The sequence below is a fragment of the Ambystoma mexicanum genome, chromosome 4q (assembly GCF_040938575.1).
Source record: "Ambystoma mexicanum isolate Mex_15411 chromosome 4q, UKY_AmexF1_1, whole genome shotgun sequence".
Taxonomy (NCBI): Eukaryota; Metazoa; Chordata; class Amphibia; order Caudata; family Ambystomatidae; genus Ambystoma; species Ambystoma mexicanum.
In genome coordinates, this window is record NC_090928.1 from 1,300,569,274 (window position 1) to 1,300,590,812 (window position 21,539).

Genomic DNA, 21,539 nt, shown 5'->3' on the forward strand with positions numbered 1-21,539 from the left:
AGCAACCCCCTTTCAAGTGGGAGTCACGGATCGTCGAGAAACGTCGAGAACCTCGGCGTTCGGCGACGGGGAATCGACGGCCCTTCTTGAATGCCTTCCCTTTCAAGCGGGAGGCACGGGGCGTCGAACGTCCGTCGACAAACAGGGTAGAACGGCGTCGATGAGGCGGCAGCTTCGTCCGAGCGGTGCTCGTCGGCGTCGGAGCGTCGGCGTCCTGCAAGGCAGAGGCGTGCGGGGCACCTCGGTGACAATAGTTCTGGACCGCAAAGATTGTGGAGACGGAGGCCCAGCAAGGGTGTCGAGTCGTTCGAGTCTTTGTGATCTTCGGGTGGCGGGAAACCCACCGGCAGGTTTCTCCTCGGCGCGTTGGTCGTCCTCGACTTTCTCCGGCAGGATAAAGCGGTCGACGGTGCGGACGAGGGAGTCCTTCGATTCAAAAGTTCTTAGGCAAGGAGCGGACGGCTCCGGTCGTCGGCGGCACGGCGTCAAGTGGTTCCCACGGCTGGGCAACACAACTTCGACGGGCCTCCAGCGGTTACACAAACCTGCGAACCCTGGTCGACGGCAATGGACTTCGACGGCGGCGATGTCCGGGTGCTTCACTTCGATCTCCTCGGCGGTCCCGTCTCGGGTCGACAGCCTTTCGAGGGTCTGTCTTCCAGGGCGCTTCGGCGAAGATGGAGCGGTGCTCGATGGTCCCTCGGAGCACGGGAAGAGGGCGCCTTACCAGGTCCTCTCTCGGGTCAGCCTTCGACGATTTCGACAGCCTTCGGATCGGTCGAAGCAAATGCCACAGCAAGTCTTCTTCTTCCAGCTGGACGTCAAGGATCAGCAGTTCCAGTTACTCTTAGAGTGGAGACTCTGCTCCAGGATGCTTCTGAACGTTCCTGAACCTCTGGCTGCTTCTGAACCAATTACCAGTGGTGAGAGGTCCCCAGATATACTATTCTGCCTCTCATCCACACTGCTGGCACACACTCAGCAGCCAATCATACAGAAGGGCATTCATCCAGTCAGTCAGCCAATCAGGCACACAGTGCATTCAGGCCACACTCCTCCCCTTCAGACACTCACAACAAGGAATGTGGATTGGGACAAGTACCCAGCCATTCAACACTACACACTGCTTTCAGGCCAGTTTCGGGCAGGGCTGTCTCAGTCTTTGTCTCTCATGCCAGAAACCAGACAACCACAACAAGGAGTGTATATTGGTCACACAGTCAGTCTAGCTGGGCCTTCACAACAACACCATATATGGAACTTCCACCCAACAGCCAGTCAGGGGGATGGGACAGAGTCAGGGCTTCCCATGACTTTGGGAAAACAAGATAACAGGCAATAGAAAGCAAGAGGCCACAGGGGCCATCTTGTTTTCTATCAGGAATCAACTGATCCCAATGGCAGGGCCTGGGTATCCCAAAATGGAGGACACCCAGAGCACCTGTAAACTTCAGCATGGAGCTGCCACCAGCCCATACCCTGCTCTGGGGCCACCCACAGGTGCCCAAAAACATACACTAGGGGCACACGGTTGTACCCCTACCCATGGGTGCCATAAGGGTATCCCATGGGTCTGTTCACCCAAACCAAAAGAGAGAGCTGCACTGCCAGGAGTCCCACATGGACTCCTGGGCAGAAAACATGACAGAACACACAATAAAAAGCAGTAAAGGACAAGGATTCAGAGGCCCTGTCCCTCTGATGCATTTCCAGCATCACATATGCGATTTCTTTTTTATTTATATTTTTAAACTGTGAAAGGTGGTTCTTAAAGGAACATTTAATTTGTTTACAGATGGGTTTTTTTTTTGGAAGGAGAGCTAAGAAGGAAAGTTGCGGACGGAAAGAGCAAAGAGGCACCAAAGAGTAATATGGAGCGGTAGGTGGACGGGGGGAAAATGTTGTGCGTTTGTTATTTATAAGGTAGGTACAGTGTTTCTCATGCTCCTTCATTACAGCAGTGGTGCTTTTTCTTGGGGAGGAGGGATGGCGTTAGCTCATGTCGTTTTCAGATAAATAGTACTTTTGCTAAAAGTATGTACTGTGTACTACATTGTTAATGGCTGAGTATGAATAGGTGTTTGAGCTGTGCAAGGGAAATGTTGAAGTTGCAAGTTCCTACATCAGTAAAAAATGTAGTTCCACACTGTCCACAAGTCATAGATCTTATTGTTAAGTGTGTACGGATTCTCGGACACGTCACTGCGTGCTGTGCGCCAGCATATGGTCATGTGGCATTCCCCGGAAGGTGTGCAATGAAGTCAAATGTTCGTTTACATTATGGTTACGTGCCACTACTAGAAACATATGAAATTCAGTAAAAAAACTTTGTTAAAGGGACGTTATGGTTAAGTTGCGCTACTAAAAACCTATGAAATTCTGTAAAAAAACATTGTTAAAGGGACGTTATGGTTCAAAGTAAAACCACAAAACCCATGAAATTCGCTAGTAATGGTAAGCTAAGCAACCATAACTCGTGCCACCACTGTGCACTGCTAAGACTAACACCCAGGACATCAAAGATGACATCACACATGTCATTGATGACATCACATGCCTGGCTCACTGTTTTTTCCTTTACTGATATATCTAGGCCAGTAACAGGGAGGAACTAAACATTTAAAAATTACTATATTTGTAGACTTATACTTGAAATATGTTCTTACAGTAATTAACTTAGGGTCCACTCACAGCATATGAAACATATACAAATGGGAAAACACAGACTTGGAAGACAGCAATGCTTTCTATGTATGAAGATGATTAGTAAGGTTATCAACACTGTCTTATAGGTCTGTTAATTTTTTATTACTGTACTTTCCCTGGATATTCTCATATTTGTACACATTGCACTTACACTACTTTCCTTAGGGCCTAGTTACAATATGTGATAGTTATACATAGGGAAGTAGTAGCTTTGAAGCAGAGCAATCATTTCTGTGCATGAAGATAATCAGTTAGGTTATGAAGATTGTCGGGTAATACTGCTGTTTTTTTGTTTACTTCACTTTCCCTGTATATGCTCTTTTTGTATGTTTTGTTGTCTGTTTGCGTTTTGAGTGCAGTAATGCAATAATGTAGTAAGTGGGTTTGATTAGGTACTTATTAAATGTTTCACAGTATGCAAGACTCTAATAAGAAAGCATTTATAATTTTAGTATTTAACATGGCAATGTTATTAATATTGCATCTCCATCATGTCTGCTGCACACTATGCCTATGTTACTACATGTGTGCCTTAGTATATTGGACTTCATAACACAATGCTATTTGGATTAATGGATTACTTAATGCACCACGTACCTCATGATATTTATTCCAATGATCCTTGACACTTTTTTATTAACATTACAATAAGAATCCCTTGTACAGACTTTTCATGAAAGGTAAATGCACATGTGATGTCATCAGTGATGTCATCAATGACATTTGCGATGTCATCTTTGATGTCCTGGGTGTTATTCTTAGCAGTGCACAGTGGTGGTGCGAGTTATGATTGCTTGACTTAACATAACTAGCGAATTTCATGGGGTTTTCAGTTTTACTTTGAACCATAACGTCACTTTAACAAAGTTTTTTTTACTGTATATATCACTTACACCAGAGCAGGGTCTGGCAGTAGCTGCATAGCAGTCACTGCGTCTGCGAGCAGTAGCCGGTGCAGGAGTAATTACATATGTCGTCACTTGCACCAGAGTAGGGTCTGTGCAGCAGCTGCACAGCAGTCACTGCGTCTGCGAGCAGTAGCCGGTGCAGGAGTAATTACATATGTCGTCACTTGCACCAGAGTAGGGTCTGTGCAGCAGCTGCACAGCAGTCACTGCGTCTGCGAGCATTAGCTGGTGCAGGTATTATTATATATGTAGTCACTTGCACCAGAGCAGGGTCTGTGTAGGAGCTGCACAGCAGTCACTGACTCTGCGAGCATTAGCCAGTGCAGGTATTATACATGTAGTCACTTCCTCCAGAGCAGAGTCTGTGCAGTACCTGCACAGCAGTCACTGCGTCTGCGAGCATTAGCCAGCGCAGGTATTATGCAGTCACTTGCATCAGAGCAGGGCCTGTGTAGCAGCTGCACAGCAGTCACTGCATCTGCGAGCATTAGCTTGCGCAGGTATTATTATATATGAAGTCACTTGCACCAGATCAGGGACTGTGTAGCAGCTGCACAGCAGTCACTGCCTCTGCGAGCATTAGCCTGTGCAGGTATTATGTAGTCACTTGCACCAGAGCAGGGCCTGTGTAGCAGCTGCAGAGCAGTCACTGCCTCTACGAGCATTAGCCTGTGCAGGTATTATGTAGTCACTTGCACCAGAGCAGGGCCTGTGCACAAGCTGCACAGCAGTCCCTGCCTCTGCGAGCATTAGCCAGCGCAGGTATTATATATATGTAGTCACTTGCACCAGAGCAGGGACTGTGCAGCAGCTGCACAGCAGTCACTGCCTCTGCGAGCATTAGCCTGTGCGGGTATTATGTAGTCACTTGCACCAGAGCAGGGCCTGTGCACGAGCTGCAAAGCAGTCCCTGCCTCTGCGAGCATTAGCCAGCGCAGGTATTATATATGTAGTCACTTGCACCAGAGCAGGGACTGTGCAGCAGCTGCACAGCAGTCACTGCCTCTGCGAGCATTAGCCGGTGCAGGTATTATATATGTAGTCACTGACACCAGAGCAGGGCCTGTGTAGCAGCTGCACAGCAGTCACTGCCTCTGCGAGCATTAGCCTGTGCAGGTATTATGTAGTCACTTGCACCAGAGCAGGGCCTGTGTAGCAGCTGCAGAGCAGTCACTGCGTCTGCAAGCATTAGCCGGCGCAGGTTTATTATATATGTAGTCACTTGCACAAGAGCAGGGGGTGTGCAGCAGCTGCACAGCAGTCACTGCGTCTGCGAGCAGTAGCCGGTGCAGGAGTAATTACATATGTCGTCACTTGCACCAGAGTAGGGTCTGTGCAGCAGCTGCACAGCAGTCACTGCGTCTGCGAGCATTAGCTGGTGCAGGTATTATTATATATGTAGTCACTTGCACCAGAGCAGGGTCTGTGTAGGAGCTGCGCAGCAGTCACTGCCTCTGCGAGCATTAGCCAGTGCAGGTATTATACATGTAGTCACTTCCTCCAGAGCAGAGTCTGTGCAGTACCTGCACAGCAGTCACTGCGTCTGCGAGCATTAGCCAGCGCAGGTATTATGCAGTCACTTGCATCAGAGCAGGGCCTGTGTAGCAGCTGCACATCAGTCACTGCATCTGCGAGCATTAGCTTGCGCAGGTATTATTATATATGAAGTCACTTGCACCAGATCAGGGACTGTGTAGCAGCTGCACAGCAGTCACTGCCTCTGCGAGCATTAGCCTGTGCAGGTATTATGTAGTCACTTGCACCAGAGCAGGGCCTGTGTAGCAGCTGCAGAGCAGTCACTGCCTCTACGAGCATTAGCCTGTGCAGGTATTATGTAGTCACTTGCACCAGAGCAGGGCCTGTGCACGAGCTGCACAGCAGTCCCTGCCTCTGCGAGCATTAGCCAGCGCAGGTATTATATATGTGTAGTCACTTGCACCAGAGCAGGGACTGTGCAGCAGCTGCACAGCAGTCACTACCTCTGCGAGCATTAGCCTGTGCAGGTATTATGTAGTCACTTGCACCAGAGCAGGGCCTATGCACGAGCTGCAAAGCAGTCCCTGCCTCTGCGAGCATTAGCCAGCGCAGGTATTATATATGTAGTCACTTGCACCAGAGCAGGGACTGTGCAGCAGCTGCACAGCAGTCACTGCCTCTGCGAGCATTAGCCGGTGCAGGTATTATATATGTAGTCACTGACACCAGAGCAGGGCCTGTGTAGCAGCTGCACAGCAGTCACTGCCTCTGCAAGTATTATGTAGTCACTTGCACCAGAGCAGGGCCTGTGTAGCAGCTGCAGAGCAGTCACTGCCTCTACGAGCATTAGCCTGTGCAGGTATTATGTAGTCACTTGCACCAGAGCAGGGCCTGTGCACGAGCTGCACAGCAGTCACTGCCTCTGCGAGCATTAGCCTGTGCAGGTATTATGTAGTCACTGACACCAGAGCAGGGACTGTGCAGCAGCTGCAGAGCAGTCACTGCCTCTACGAGCATTAGCCTGTGCAGGTATTATATATATGTAGTCACTGACACCAGAGCAGGGACTGTGCAGCAGCTGCACAGCAGTCACTGCCTCTGCGAGCATTAGCCTGTACAGCAGGTATTATGTAGTCCCTGACACCAGAGCAGGGACTGTGCAGCAGCTGCAGAGCAGTCACTGCCTCTACGAGCATTAGCCTGTGCAGGTATTATATATGTAGTCACTGACACCAGAGCAGGGCCTGTGCAGCAGCTGCACAGCAGTCACTGCCTCTACGAGCATTAGCCTGTGCAGGTATTATATATATGTAGTCACTGACACCAGAGCAGGGACTGTGCAGCAGCTGCAGAGCAGTCACTGCCTCTACGAGCATTATCCTGTGCAGGTATTATATATATATGTAGTCACTGACACCAGAGCAGGGACTGTGAAGCAGCTGCACAGCAGTCCCTGCCTCTGCGAGTATTAGCCTGTGCAGGCATAATTTAGTCACTGACACCAGATCAGGGACTGTGTAGCAGCTGCACAGCAGTCACTGCCTCTGCGAGCATTAGCCTGTGCAGGTATTATGTAGTCACTTGCACCAGAGCAGGGCCTGTGTAGCAGCTGCAGAGCAGTCACTGCCTCTACGAGCATTAGCCTGTGCAGGTATTATGTAGTCACTTGTACCAGAGCAGGGCCTGTGCACGAGCTGCACAGCAGTCCCTGCCTCTGCGAGCTTTAGCCAGCGCAGGTATTATATATATGTAGTCACTTGCACCAGAGCAGGGACTGTGCAGCAGCTGCAGAGCAGTCACTGCCTCTGCGAGCATTAGCCTGTGCAGGTATTATGTAGTCACTTGCACCAGAGCAGGGCCTGTGCACGAGCTGCAAAGCAGTCCCTGCCTCTGCGAGCATTAGCCAGCGCAGGTATTATATATGTAGTCACTTGCACCAGAGCAGGGACTGTGCAGCAGCTGCACAGCAGTCACTGCCTCTGCGAGCATTAGCCGGTGCAGGTATTATATATGTAGTCACTGACACCAGAGCAGGGCCTGTGTAGCAGCTGCACAGCAGTCACTGCCTCTGCGAGCATTAGCCTGTGCAGGTATTATGTAGTCACTTGCACCAGAGCAGGGCCTGTGTAGCAGCTGCAGAGCAGTCACTGCGTCTGCAAGCATTAGCCGGCGCAGGTCTATTATATATGTAGTCACTTGCACAAGAGCAGGGGGTGTGCAGCAGCTGCACAGCAGTCACTGCGTCTGCGAGCAGTAGCCGGTGCAGGAGTAATTACATATGTCGTCACTTGCACCAGAGTAGGGTCTGTGCAGCAGCTGCACAGCAGTCACTGCGTCTGCGAGCATTAGCTGGTGCAGGTATTATTATATATGTAGTCACTTGCACCAGAGCAGGGTCTGTGTAGGAGCTGCGCAGCAGTCACTGCCTCTGCGAGCATTAGCCAGTGCAGGTATTATACATGTAGTCACTTCCTCCAGAGCAGAGTCTGTGCAGTACCTGCACAGCAGTCACTGCGTCTGCGAGCATTAGCCAGCGCAGGTATTATGCAGTCACTTGCATCAGAGCAGGGCCTGTGTAGCAGCTGCACAGCAGTCACTGCATCTGCGAACATTAGCTTGCGCAGGTATTATTATATATGAAGTCACTTGCACCAGATCAGGGACTGTGTTGCAGCTGCACAGCAGTCACTGCCTCTGCGAGCATTAGCCTGTGCAGGTATTATGTAGCCACTTGCACCAGAGCAGGGCCTGTGTAGCAGCTGCAGAGCAGTCACTGCCTCTACGAGCATTAGCCTGTGCAGGTATTATGTAGTCACTTGCACCAGAGCAGGGCCTGTGCACGAGCTGCACAGCAGTCCCTGCCTCTGCGAGCATTAGCCAGCGCAGGAATTGTATATATGTAGTCACTTGCACCAGAGCAGGGACTGTGCAGCAGCTGCACAGAAGTCACTGCCTCTGCGAGCATTAGCCTGTGCAGGTATTATGTAGTCACTTGCACCAGAGCAGGGCCTGTGCACGAGCTGCAAAGCAGTCCCTGCCTCTGCGAGCATTAGCCAGCGCAGGTATTATGTAGTCACTTGCACCAGAGCAGGGCCTGTGTAGCAGCTGCACAGCAGTCACTGCCTCTGCGAGCATTAGTCTGTGCAGGTATTATGTAGTCACTTGCACCAGAGCAGGGCCTGTGCACGAGCTGCACAGCAGTCCCTGCCTCTGCGAGCATTAGCCAGCGCAGGAATTGTATATATGTAGTCACTTGCACCAGAGCAGGGACTGTGCAGCAGCTGCACAGCAGTCACTGCCTCTGCGAGCATCAGCCTGTGCAGGTATTATGTAGTCACTGACACCAGAGCAGGGACTGTGCAGCAGCTGCACAGCAGTCACTGCCTCTACGAGCATTAGCCTGTGCAGGTATTATATATATGTAGTCACTGACACCAGAGCAGGGACTGTGCAGCAGCTGCACAGCAGTCCCTGCCTCTGCGAGCATTAGCCTGTGCAGGTATTATGTAGTCACTGACACCAGAGCAGGGACTGTGCAGCAGCTGCAGAGCAGTCACTGCCTCTACGAGCATTAGCCTGTGCAGGTATTATATATATGTAGTCACTGACACCAGAGCAGGGACTGTGCAGCAGCTGCAGAGCAGTCACTGCCTCTGCGAGCATTAGCCTGTGCAGGTATTATATATATGTAGTCACTGACACCAGAGCAGGGCCTGTGTAGCAGCTGCACAGCAGTCCCTGCCTCTGCGAGCATTAGCCTGTGCAGGTATTATGTAGTCACTGACACCAGAGCAGGGACTGTGCAGCAGCTGCAGAGCAGTCACTGCCTCTACGAGCATTAGCCTGTGCAGGTATTATATATATATATATATATGTGTAGTCACTGACACCAGAGCAGGGACTGTGCAGCAGCTGCACAGCAGGCCCTGCCTCTGCGAGCATTAGCCTGTGCAGGTATAATTTAGTCACTGACACCAGAGCAGGGCCTGTGTAGCAGCTGCACAGCAGTCACTGCCTCTGCGAGCATTAGTCTGTGCAGGTATTATGTAGTCACTTGCACCAGAGCAGGGCCTGTGTAGCAGCTGCAGAGCAGTCACTGCCTCTACGAGCATTAGCCTGTGCAGGTATTATGTAGTCACTTGCACCAGAGCAGGGCCTGTGCACGAGCTGCACAGCAGTCACTGCCTCTGCGAGCATTAGCCTGTGCAGGTATTATGTAGTCACTGACACCAGAGCAGGGACTGTGCAGCAGCTGCAGAGCAGTCACTGCCTCTACGAGCATTAGCCTGTGCAGGTATTATATATATGTAGTCACTGACACCAGAGCAGGGACTGTGCAGCAGCTGCACAGCAGTCACTGCCTCTGCGAGCATTAGCCTGTGCAGGTATTATGTAGTCACTGACACCAGAGCAGGGACTGTGCAGCAGCTGCAGAGCAGTCACTGCCTCTACGAGCATTAGCCTGTGCAGGTGTTATATATATGTAGTCACTGACACCAGAGCAGGGACTGTGCAGCAGCTGCACAGCAGTCCCTGCCTCTGCGAGCATTAGCCGGTGCAGGTATTATATATGTAGTCACTGACACCAGAGCAGGGCCTGTGCAGCAGCTGCACAGCAGTCACTGCCTCTGCGAGCATTAGCCTGTGCAGGTATTATGTAGTCACTGACACCAGAGCAGGGACTGTGCAGCAGCTGCAGAGCAGTCACTGCCTCTACGAGCATTAGCCTGTGCAGGTATTATATATATGTAGTCACTGACACCAGAGCAGGGACTGTGCAGCAGCTGCACAGCAGTCCCTGCCTCTGCGAGCATTAGCCTGTGCAGGTATTATGTAGTCACTGACACCAGAGCAGGGACTGTGCAGCAGCTGCAGAGCAGTCACTGCCTCTACGAGCATTAGCCTGTGCAGGTATTATATATATGTAGTCACTGACACCAGAGCAGGGACTGTGCAGCAGCTGCAGAGCAGTCACTGCCTCTGCGAGCATTAGCCTGTGCAGGTATTATATATATGTAGTCACTGACACCAGAGCAGGGCCTGTGTAGCAGCTGCACAGCAGTCCCTGCCTCTGCGAGCATTAGCCTGTGCAGGTATTATGTAGTCACTGACACCAGAGCAGGGACTGTGCAGCAGCTGCAGAGCAGTCACTGCCTCTGCGAGCATTAGCCAGCGCAGGTATTATATATATGTAGTCACTGACACCAGAGCAGGGCCTGTGTAACAGCTGCACAGCAGTCCCTGCCTCTGCGAGCATTAGCCTGTGCAGGTATTATGTAGTCACTGACACCAGAGCAGGGCCTGTGCAGCAGCTGCAGAGCAGTCACTGCCTCTGCGAGCATTAGCCTGTGCAGGTATTATGTAGTCACTGACACCAGAGCAGGGCCTGTGCAGCAGCTGCAGAGCAGTCACTGCCTCTGCGAGCATTAGCCTGTGCAGGTATTATGTAGTCACTGACACCAGAGCAGGGCCTGTGCAGCAGCTGCAGAGCAGTCACTGCCTCTGCGAGCATTAGCCTGTGCAGGTATTATGTAGTCACTGACACCAGAGCAGGGCCTGTGCAGCAGCTGCAGAGCAGTCACTGCCTCTGCGAGCATTAGCCTGTGCAGGTATTATGTAGTCACTTGCACCAGAGCAGGGACTGTGCAGCAGCTGCACAGCAGTCACTGCCTCTGCTTTAAACCTTGCAGAGCCTGAACTGTGCCGTGGCTGAGCCTGGGAACAGCTGCTGCTGCTGCTCTCTATCGTTTTAACACCGGATGTTTAGAAAGTCACGCGCTTACCATATTTCATTTCAACATGTGAAGAGTGCAAGGCACGGAATTGCAGCTTTACAGTGCATCTGCAGAGGTTCAAAAGGGCCGCTCTAAGAAATATAACACTAAAGGGGTGAGAAGGATCTAGGTTGACGTGGGATAAATGAAATGCACAGAGAATTCACCGCACTCACCTGATGCAGCCCGGAAACAGGAAGTGGGCGTTTGCTAGAGGCCAGCGTCTCGTTCCCAAGCAACTCTCCGCCCCCACCTCATCCTGCTCTGCGTCACGTGTGCTGCTCTGCGTCACGTGGTCTGCACTTCACGGCTGCTCTGCGTCACGTGGGCTTTCATCACGTGCTTCGCTCTCATCACGTCGGGTTCAAAGTTCAATCGTCATCTTTTTGCAAGAGCGGGAAGTGCCAGGAGTGGGAGAGATTCCTCGGTTACAAAGCACGCTTCGTCGCGTTGATTGTTATTTGGTGCTTGATAGATGTCTGGTAAATCTTAAAGTTATCTCATATTTATTGATACTTTGATGCAGATCGCCATTATGGGGGGGAGAGTATTTCTGTCTATTTTGGGGGTTTGTAATGTGCATCTTGGGTGCCCCCCCTGCAACCTGTGTGGGCCCACCCCGGGCCGCGCGAGGGTTGTACCCCCCCGCCCCTGGGCCATGTGAGGGTTGTCTCACCCCCGGGCCGCGTGAGGGTTGTCTCACCCCCGGGCCGCGTGAGGGTTGTCTCACCCCCCCCCCCCCCCCCCCGCGCGAGGGTTGTCTCACCCCCCCCCCGCGCGAGGGTTGTCTCACCCCCCCCCCCGCGCGAGGGTTGTCTCACCCCCCCCGCGCGAGGGTTGTCTCACCCCCCCCCGCGCGAGGGTTGTCTCACCCCCCCCCCCCCGCGCGAGGGTTGTCTCACCCCCCCCCCCGCGCGAGGGTTGTCTCACCCCCCCCCCCGCGCGAGGGTTGTCTCACCCCCCCCCCCGCGCGAGGGTTGTCTCACCCCCCCCCCCGCGCGAGGGTTGTCTCACCCCCCCCCCCGCGCGAGGGTTGTCTCACCCCCCCCCCGCGCGAGGGTTGTCTCCCCCCCCCCCCCGGGCCGCGCGAGGGTTGTCTCACCCCCCCCCCCGGGCCGCGCGAGGGTTGTCTCACCCCCCCCCCGCGCCGCGCGAGGGTTGTCTCACCCCCCCCCCCCGCGCCGCGCGAGGGTTGTCTCCCCCCCGGGCCGCGCGAGGGTTGTCTCACCCCCCCCCCCCCCCGGGCCGCGCGAGGGTTGTCTCCCCCCCCCCCGGGCCGCGCGAGGGTTGTCGCCCCCCCCCGGGCCGCGCGAGGGTTGTCTCCCCCCCGAAGGGCCGCGCGAGGGTTGTCTCCCCCCCCCCCCGGGCCGCGTGAGGGTTGCCTCACCCCCCCCACGGGCCGCGTGAGGGTTGTCTCACCCCCCCCACGGGCCGCGTGAGGGTTGTCTCACCCCCCCCACGGGCCGCGCGAGGGTTGTCTCACCCCCCACGGGCCGCGCGAGGGTTGTCTCACCCCCTCCCCGGGCCGCGCGAGGGTTGTCTCACCCCCTCCCCGGGCCGCGCGAGGGTTGTCTCACCCCCTCCCCGGGCCGCGCGAGGGTTGTCTCACCCCCCCCCCCCCCGGGCCGCGCGAGGGTTGTCTCACCCCCCCCGGGCCGCGCGAGGGTTGTCTCACCCCCCCCCGGGCCGCGCGAGGGTTGTCTCACCCCCCCCCCAGGCCGCGCGAGGGTTGTCTCACCCCCCCCCGGGCCGCGCGAGGGTTGTCTCACCCCCCCCGGGCCGCGCGAGGGTTGTCTCCCCCCCCCGGGCCTCGCGAGGGTTGTCTCCCCCCCCCGGGCCGCGCGAGGGTTGTCACACCCCCCCCGGACCGCGCGAGGGTTGTCACACCCCCCCCGGACCGCGCGAGGGTTGTCTCACCCCCCCCGGGCCGCGCGAGGGTTGTCTCACCCCCCCCCCCGGGCCGCGCGAGGGTTGTCTCACCCCCCCCCCCGGGCCGCGCGAGGGTTGTCTCACACACCCCCCCCGGGCCGCGCGAGGGTTGTCTCACACACCCCCCCCGGGCCGCGCGAGGGTTGTCTCACACACCCCACCCGGGCCGCGCGAGGGTTGTCTCGCCCCCGGGCCACGCGAGGGTTGTCTCACCCCCCCCCGGGCCGCGCGAGGGTTGTCTCACCCCCCCCCCCGGGCCGCGCGAGGGTTGTCTCAAACCCCCCCCCCCGGGCCGCGCGAGGGTTGTCTCAAACCCCCCCCGGGCCGCGCGAGGGTTGTCTCAAATCCCCCCGTGCGAGGGTTGTCTCACCCCCCCGGGCCGTGCAAGGGTTGTCTCAAACCCCCACCCGGGCGATTGTTGTCTCCCCCACACCCCCCTAGGCCGCGCGTGGGTTGTCATCCCCCCCCCTGGGCCGCGCGAGGGTTGTCATCCCCCCCACCCCTGGGCCGCGCGAGGGTTGTCATCCCCCCCACCCCTGGGCCGCGCGAGGGTTGTCATCCTCCCCACCCCTGGGCCGTGCGAGGGTTGTCATCCCCCCACCCCTGGGCCGCGCGAGGGTTGTCTCACCCCCCCGGGCCGCGCGAGGGTTGTCTCACCCCCCCGGGCCGCGCGAGGGTTGTCTCACACACACCCCGGGCCGCGCGAGGGTTGTCTCACACCCCCCCCCCCGGGCCGCGCGAGGGTTGTCTCACACCCCCCCCCCCGGGCCGCGCGAGGGTTGTCTCACACCCCCCCCCCCGGGCCGCGCGAGGGTTGTCTCCACCCCCCCGGGCCGCGCGAGGGTTGTCTCCACCCCCCCCGGGCCGCGTGAGGGTTGTCTCACCCCCCAACGGGCCGCGCGAGGGTTGTCTCACCCCCCACCGGGCCGCGCGAGGGTTGTCTCAAACCGCCCCCCCGGGCCGCGCGAGGGTTGTCTCAAAACCCCCCCCCCGGGCCGCGTGAGGGTTGTCTCAAAACCCCCCCCGGGCCGCGCAAGGGTTGTCTCACCCCCCCTGGCCCACGCGAGGGTTGTCTCAAACCCCCCCCCCGGGCCGTCTCAAACCCACACCCCCCTAGGCCGCGCGAGGGTTGTCATCCCCCCCACCCCTGGGCCACGCGAGGGTTGTCATCCCCCCCACCCCTGGGCCGCGCGAGGGTTGTCATCCCCCCCACCCCTGGGCCGCGCGAGGGTTGTCATCCCCCCCACCCCTGGGCCGCGCGAGGGTTGTCACCCCCCCACCCCTGGGCCGCGCGAGGGTCGTCATCCCCCCCCACCCCTGGGCCGCGCGAGGGTCGTCATCCCCCCCCCCCCCCCCCCTGGCCCGCGCGAGGGTCGTCATCCCCCCCACCCCTGGGCCGCGCGAGGGTCGTCATCCCCCCCCCACCCCTGGGCCGCGCGAGGGTTGTCATCCCCCCCCACCCCTGGGCCGCGCGAGGGTTGTCATCCCCCCCCACCCCTGGGCCGCGCGAGGGTTGTCATCCCCCCCCACCCCTGGGCCGCGCGAGGGTTGTCATCCCCCCCCCACCCCTGGGCCGCGCGAGGGTTGTCACCCCCCCCCCCCCCCCTGGGCCGCGCGAGGGTTGTCATCCCCCCCACCCCTGGGCCGCGCGAGGGTTGTCTTCCCCCCCACCCCCGGGCCGCGCAAGGGATGTCTTCCCCCCCACCCCCAGGCCGCGCGAGAGTTGTCTCCCCCCCGGGCCGCAAGGGTTGTCCCTCCCCCCCTCCTTTCCGGTTAGCGCGAGGGTTGTCTCCCCCCCCACCTTCTTCTCCTTTCCGGGCCGCGCGACGGTTGTCTCCCCCCCTCTCCTTTCCGGGCCGCACGAGGGTTGTCTCCCCCCCTCCTCCTTTCCGGGCCGCTTGAGGTTTGTCTCCGCCCCCACTCCTCCTTTCCGGCCTGCGCGAGGGTTGTCACCCCCCCTGGGCCGCAAGGGTTGTCTCTCCCCCCCTCCTTTCCGGTTAGCGCGGGGGTTGTTTCCCCCCGACCCCCACCTTCTCCTTTCCGGGCCGCGCGAGGGTTGTCTCCCCCCTCCTCCTTTCCGGGCCGCGCGAGGGTTGTCTCCCCCCTCCTCCTTTCCGGGCCGCGCGAGGGTTGTCTCCCCCCTCCTCCTTTCCGGGCCGCGTGAGGGTTGTCTCCCCCCTCCTCCTTTCCGGCCCGCGCGAGGGTTGTCTCCCCCCTCCTCCTTTCCAGCCCGCGCGAGGGTTGTCTCCCCCCCTACTTTCTGGGCCACGTGAGGGTTGTCTACCCCGCTTTTCCGGGACGCGCAAGGGTTGTCTTCCCCCCCTTTTCTGGGCCGCGCGAGGGTTGTCTCCCCCCCGGGCTGCGCAAGGGTTGTCTCCCCCCCGGGCCGCGCAAGGCTTGTCCCCACCCCTGGGCCGCGCGAGGGTTGTCATCCCCCCCCCACCCCTGGGCCGCGCGAGGGTTGTCATCCCCCCCACCCCTGGGCCGCGCGAGGGTTGTCATCCCCCCCACCCCTGGGCCGCGCGAGGGTTGTCATCCCCCCCCACCCCTGGGCCGCGCGAGGGTTGTCATCCCCCCCCCACCCCTGGGCCGCGCGAGGGTTGTCATCCCCCCCACCCCTGGGCCGCGCGAGGGTTGTCATCCCCCCACCCCTGGGCCGCGCGAGGGTTGTCACCCCCCCCCCACCCCTGGGCCGCGCGAGGGTTGTCACCCCCCCCCCACCCCTGGGCCGCGCGAGGGTTGTCATCCCCCCCACCTTCTTCTCCTTTCCGGGCCGCGCGAGGGTTGTCTCCCCCCCCCTCTCCTTTCCGGTTAGCGCGAGGGTTGTCTCCCCCCCACCTTCTTCTCCTTTCCGGGCCGCGCGAGGGTTGTCTCCCCCCTCTCCTTTCCGGGCCGCACGAGGGTTGTCTCCCCCCTCCTCCTTTCCGGGCCGCGCGAGGGTTGTCTCCCCCCCTCCTCCTTTCCGGGCCGCGTGAGGTTTGTCTCCCCCCCACTCCTCCTTTCCGGCCTGCGCGAGGGTTGTCTCCCCCCTACTTTCCGGGCCGCGCAAGGGTTGTCTCCCCCCCTCCTTTCCGGGCCACCTGAGGGTTGTCTACCCCCCTTTTCCGGGACGCGCAAGGGTTGTCTTCCCCCCCTTTTCTGGGCAGCGTGAGGGTTGTCTCCCCCCCGCGCTGCGCAAGGGTTGTCTCCCCCCCGGGCCACGCAAGGCTTGTCTCCCCCCCCTGGGCCACGCAAGCGTTGCCTCCCCCCCTGGGCCGCGCAAGTGTTGTCACCCCCCCTTCCACCACAAGCTGTGCGAGGGTTGTCTCACCCCCCCCTGGGCCGCGTGAGGGTTGTCTCCCCCACACCCCCCTGGGCCGTGCGAGGGTTGTCTTCCCCCACCGGGCCGTGCGTGGGTTGTCTTCCCCCCGTGCCGCGCGACGGTTGTCCCCCCCTGGGCCGTGTGAGGGTTGTCTCCCCCCCACCCGTGGGTTTTCATCCCCCCCGGGCCGCGCGAGGGTTGTCATCCCCACACCCCCCCGGGCCGTCATCCCCGGGCCGCGCGAGGGTTGTCATCCCCCCCACCCCCGGGCCGCGCGAGGGTTATCATCCCCCCACCCCCGGGCCGCGCGAGGGTTGTCATCCCCCCCACCCCCGGGCCGCGCGAGGGTTGTCATCCCCCCCACCCCCGGGCCGCGCGAGGGTTGTCATCCCCCCCCCGGGCCGCGCGAGGGTTGTCATCCCCCCCCACCCCCGGGCCGCACGAGGGTTGTCATCCCCCCTCCTCCTTTCCAGCCCGCGCGAGGGTTGTCTCCCCCCCTACTTTCTGGGCCACGTGAGGGTTGTCTACCCCGCTTTTCCGGGACGCGCAAGGGTTGTCTCCCCCCTCCTCCTTTCCGGCCCGCGCGAGGGTTGTCTCCCCCCTCCTCCTTTCCAGCCGCGCGAGGGTTGTCTCCCCCCCTACTTTCTGGGCCACGTGAGGGTTGTCTACCCCGCTTTTCCGGGACGCGCAAGGGTTGTCTTCCCCCCCTTTTCTGGGCCGCGCGAGGGTTGTCTCCCCCCCCGGGCTGCGCAAGGGTTGTCTCCCCCCCCGGGCTGCGCAAGGGTTGTCTCCCCCCCGGGCCGCGCAAGGCTTGTCTCCCCCCCTCGGGCCGCGCAAGGGTTGTCTCCCCCCTCGGGCCGCGCAAGGGTTGTCTCCCCCCCTCGGGCCGCGCAAGGGTTGTCTCCCCCCCTCGTGCCGTGCAAGGGTTGTCTCCCCCCCCCCTGGGCCGCGCGAGGGTTGTCTCTCCCCTCCTTTCCAGGCCGCGCGAGGGTTGTCTCCCCCCCCCCGACCACCTCCTTTCTGGGCGGCGCGAGGGTTGTCTCCCCCCGGGCCGCGCAAGGGTTGTCTTCCCCCTCCCTCCTTTCCGGGCCGCGCGAGGGTTGTCCCCCCCCGGGCCGCGCAAGGGTTGTCTCCCCCCTCCTTTCCGGCCCGCGTGAGGGTTGTCTCCCCCCCTTTTCCAGGACGCGCAATGGTTGTCCCCCCCTTTCCGGGCTGCGCAAGGGTTGTCTCCCCCCCCGGGCCGCGCAAGGGTTGTCTCCCCCCGGGCCGCGCAAGGGTTGTCTCCCCCCCCTGGGCCTCGCAAGTGTTGTCACCCTCCCTTCCACCACGAGCTGCGCGAGGGTTGTCTCACCCCCCCCGGCCCGCTCAAGGGTTGTCTCACCCCCCCTGGCCTGCGCGAGGGTTGTCTCACCCCCACCGGCCCGTGCAAGGGGTCGTCGCCCCCCCTGGCAACCTGGACTGCGTGTGGGTCATCGCCCCCCCCCTGACGACCTGGACTGCGTCTGGGTTGTCGCCCCCCCTGGCAACCTGGACTGCGTGTGGGTCATCGCCCCCCCCCTGACGACCTGGACTGCGTCTGGGTTGTCGCCACCCCCGCAACCTGGACTGCGTGTGGGTCATCCGCCCCCGGCAACCTGGACTGCGTGGGTCGTCGCCCCCATGGCAACCTGGGCTGCGCGTGGTTCCCCCCCTGCAGCCTGGGCTGCGCGTGGGTCCCCCCAAACTGGTGTGCGTGTGACCCCGCCCCCTGCAACCTGGGCTGTGTGTGGCCCCCCCCCTGAAATAGTGACATTCTGCATGGTTTCACTTTGCATGCATAGTCACTGTGGGGTGGGGCCAAAGTGAGACTCTCTACTACACTATTCATGGTCCAATTGGGCTTTACCCCTCCACCCCTGCTCGCCTTCAGAGTCCCCATGAGCAGTACAAATTGCAGAGGGAAAAATATGTATCCACGCAATTTATTTTATCAGCTGGGATGTTCGTATGTAGGACTCGTTAGGCAATTGGCACCGAGATGGGACATTTCCAACTGAAAGGCGCTCCTCTTGCCTAACATATTTTCAGCAACTCCCTGTAAATATTTTTTCTCCAATGTCTACTAGCTTGACACGCCGAAAGTGTGCATTTATATCTTGAAGTTGTGTAAGTAGAATGGTTTAAAAAAAACAATTCAGGCTTGAATATTTTTGTATTCTTGATTTGTACATTTCCGTTCAGGATGTAGAAAATAAAGCTACAGCTAAATAGAGTCCCCATGAGCAGTACAAATTGCAGAGGGAAAAATATGTATCCACGCAATTTATTTTATCAGCTGGGATGTTCGTATGTAGGACTCGTTAGGCAATTGGCACCGAGATGGGACATTTCCAACTGAAAGGCGCTCCTCTTGCCTAACATATTTTCAGCAACTCCCTGTAAATATTTTTTCTCCAATGTCTACTAGCTTGACACGCCGAAAGTGTGCATTTATATCTTGAAGTTGTGTAAGTAGAATGGTTTAAAAAAAACAATTCAGGCTTGAATATTTTTGTATTCTTGATTTGTACATTTCCGTTCAGGATGTAGAAAATAAAGCTACAGCTAAATACTTTGGGCTTAAAGGAATGGTTTGGTCAAAAAATATTATTGTCCCTATGAGTCGGCCATGTGGTTTTAACCATAATTCGATCGATCGTACAAACATTTCCTATGCACCTTACCCGAGTTTTCATCTGTTGAACACAAGCAAAATCAGGCAGCAGGGCGCGGCCATCTTGTGATAATCTTATCACTTGCCGCATCGCCCTGGGTGACCTGCGTTTGCGGCACTAAATTATATCCCTCGCCCCTGAGCCTGACATCACCAAATCATTTATATTCCCGCCTCTCTCCGTGACGTTGCTGGGCAGCACGGCCAAACGCGCCCACTCGTCACCTACGCGACTAGACGCAGAACCCGGAAAACAACACATCATCTCACAGCGCGGCGCGTCACAATTAGGTATATGAAACTGTACTTTAAGAGGAGACAACAAGACTGTTCAATTGGTAAAGTACATTTATTTCACATTAAATGTTTTGATAACAATCGGCGTGTGACCTAATCAATTAAAATAGAACTTTTTTTTCTTTGCTCTCGTTTAATAAATCCGTAAATGTTTATTGTGAGTCACGCACTGTCCCTTTTGGGTACACAGGGTGTTAGTTTTGGGTAATCAAAGCACTTCGGTCGCACAGTGAATTGCAAGGCTGGTGCTTCATATTGGCACTAAAGCACTGTAAAGGTTATGTTGCTCCTAGCCGCCGGTACCGTGTACGGACAGATTGGACCTTGTCTGTCGTCCCAAAATACGGTCAAGTAGATCCAGCGATTGACATGTAGCAGCAGCTGGCGGTTGAAGAAGCCACCGGTCGCGGTCTGGAATAGATGACAATCGCAGAACAGCACCTGTTTGCAAAAGCTAAAAATCGAAAAGTGTCTCAGTAGCCGATCTTTATTACAATTATTCATTTCCTTTATTAGCGCAGAGGTGACACAATGTGAACCGAGAGAATACAACGTGGACTATCAAAGTACTCTGCTATTTGCTTCCGTGGATAGTGCCAATGAGAAGGTTGAGCACTAACCGTAATGCGTAAACTGGGGCAAGAATTTGAGTTGCAAAAACAATGTAATGATTTATTAGCGTAGAGCCAGGGAGAAACGAGTGGTGGTCGACATGCGTCTCGATGCTGGCCTGCCCCTGTTGCCAGAGGTGTGGCCAGGATTGTCTAACAAGTGGGGCCTGAAGCTAATGTAGTTGGGCCCACCACAGTGACATTAACATCTGTACATTCCTACACAGTGCTGCTGAGTGAAAGTCTAGAAATTTTGGGTGGGCCTTGCCCATCAGGCCCTACCCTGCCTACGCCTCTGCCTGTTGCCCGGTAGATAGAAGTACTAGCACTTCATTGCAATGTGCCAAACAGAACGAACAAGTACAATGTCACCCATCAGTAACGGTCAGCTATTTGTATTTCGATTAGTTCTGGTATGAAATCGTCTAAAGAGAAACTTACATTATATTCGTAATTTCCATTCTCTAGGCGTAATGCAGACCGTGATGCAGAATCCTCTGTTCGTGTCAATGTTTTCTCAATAACTGAATTTATATGTAACTAGGTGCAATTTTGGAATGGGCAACCTTATATGTGGATCCCCCCCTGCACACTGGACTCCGCATGGGAGCCCCCTTGGGCTGTGTGCGGTTCTCCCCCCCCCTGCACCCTGTTAATATGGGACTGCAAGGAGAAAAGGGGTTAACCTTTGGTTGTGGAAAGGGATACAGTGGGATGGTGCCATTCCGGTTTAAGAATAGAAGTTATTCTGAGGTGGATAGCACACAAATATAATCGGTGCAGCCAAGGGAAAGAATTGTACAAAAACACCAGTGGGGGGGGGAGAAAGGAAGGGGAATTTCAACAAAAAAAAAATGGACGAAAGAATGAGTGCAAAAGGATTAAAGGTGAGGGCTAAAGAACAAATTGAATGGGGCAATGAATAAGGAAAAAAGGACAAAGGTCTGGTTTAGGGAGGTAGCTGGTGTTATGCGTGTGTAAAGATAGCCAGCTTGGATTGGCAGTATGCTTCCTCCACGAGAGTAGTTAATGGTCCTTCGATGTTTTGTCAGAGTTAAAGCAAATCATTTTTGCCACTGACCCTCTCACGGTCCTACCAAATGCAAAATCCAGGGATACAGAGGGCTTGAAATTGCTGGAAGCTGGAGCTATTGAGCTCCAGCTTCAAGCCTAGGGGAGCCTGGCTGGCTTCAAGCCTAGGGGAGCCTGGCTGGCTTCAAGCCTAGGGGAGCCTGGCTGGCTTCAAGCCTAGGGGAGCCTGGCTGGCTTCAAGCCTAGGGGAGCCTGGTTGGCTTGAAGCCAACAGGTGCCAGGAGTTATTTTGACTCCCCCGGCCAACTGACACCTTGCAACATCCAATAGGACATTTTCTTTAAACATTTGAGAATGTTAATGAAGACCATTTGGGGCACATCTAGTACACATTTAAGTTTCATGGGTCATACATAGTGGACAAACAGTTTAAGTGTGTCTCATGTGGAAGTTAGATTTGCGGTGCACTGGGTACTGTGACGATTCACAGGGTCTTGTCACTTCTCCCCATGGTGGGGCCCTTCCCTGTGATGCTAGGAAGCCAAGCTCCTTTCTTACCCTTGAGACCATGAAATCCCTAAGGTCTCCAGAGATCTCAGTTCAAAGTGCTACTGTTTGTTACTGTAACATTCCCTTCCTTCCACACTTGACACCACTGAGACGAGGAAGAACAAGAGGTACAAGCAGAATGATGAGTCTTTTCTCAAAAATACTAAGAAGAGGAAGATCAGAGGAGTTGTGCAACCTACTCCTTTCTCAACATTTACAAATAAACCATAATGAAAGTGGGGTTTAGTTTAGTTTAGTTTAGTT

The 21,539-nt window shown here is 57.0% G+C and overlaps 1 protein-coding gene across 6 annotated transcripts in view; it reads right to left on the minus strand.

Annotated features, from left to right (window-relative positions):
• The window catches only part of LOC138468399 (zinc finger protein 850-like), a 213,811-nt gene extending 202,687 nt beyond the window's left edge, over nt 1-11,124 (minus strand). For 5 of the 6 annotated variants that reach the window (XR_011268259.1, XM_069608951.1, XM_069608953.1 and 2 more), the window contains exon 1: nt 11,041-11,097. The gene's annotated coding sequence lies outside the window, so the exon portion shown is untranslated. Of the gene's footprint in view, nt 1-11,040 lie in introns of all 6 variants that reach the window. The other variant, XM_069608952.1, reaches the window with a different exon arrangement.
• Nucleotides 11,125-21,539: the final 10,415 nt, after the last annotated feature.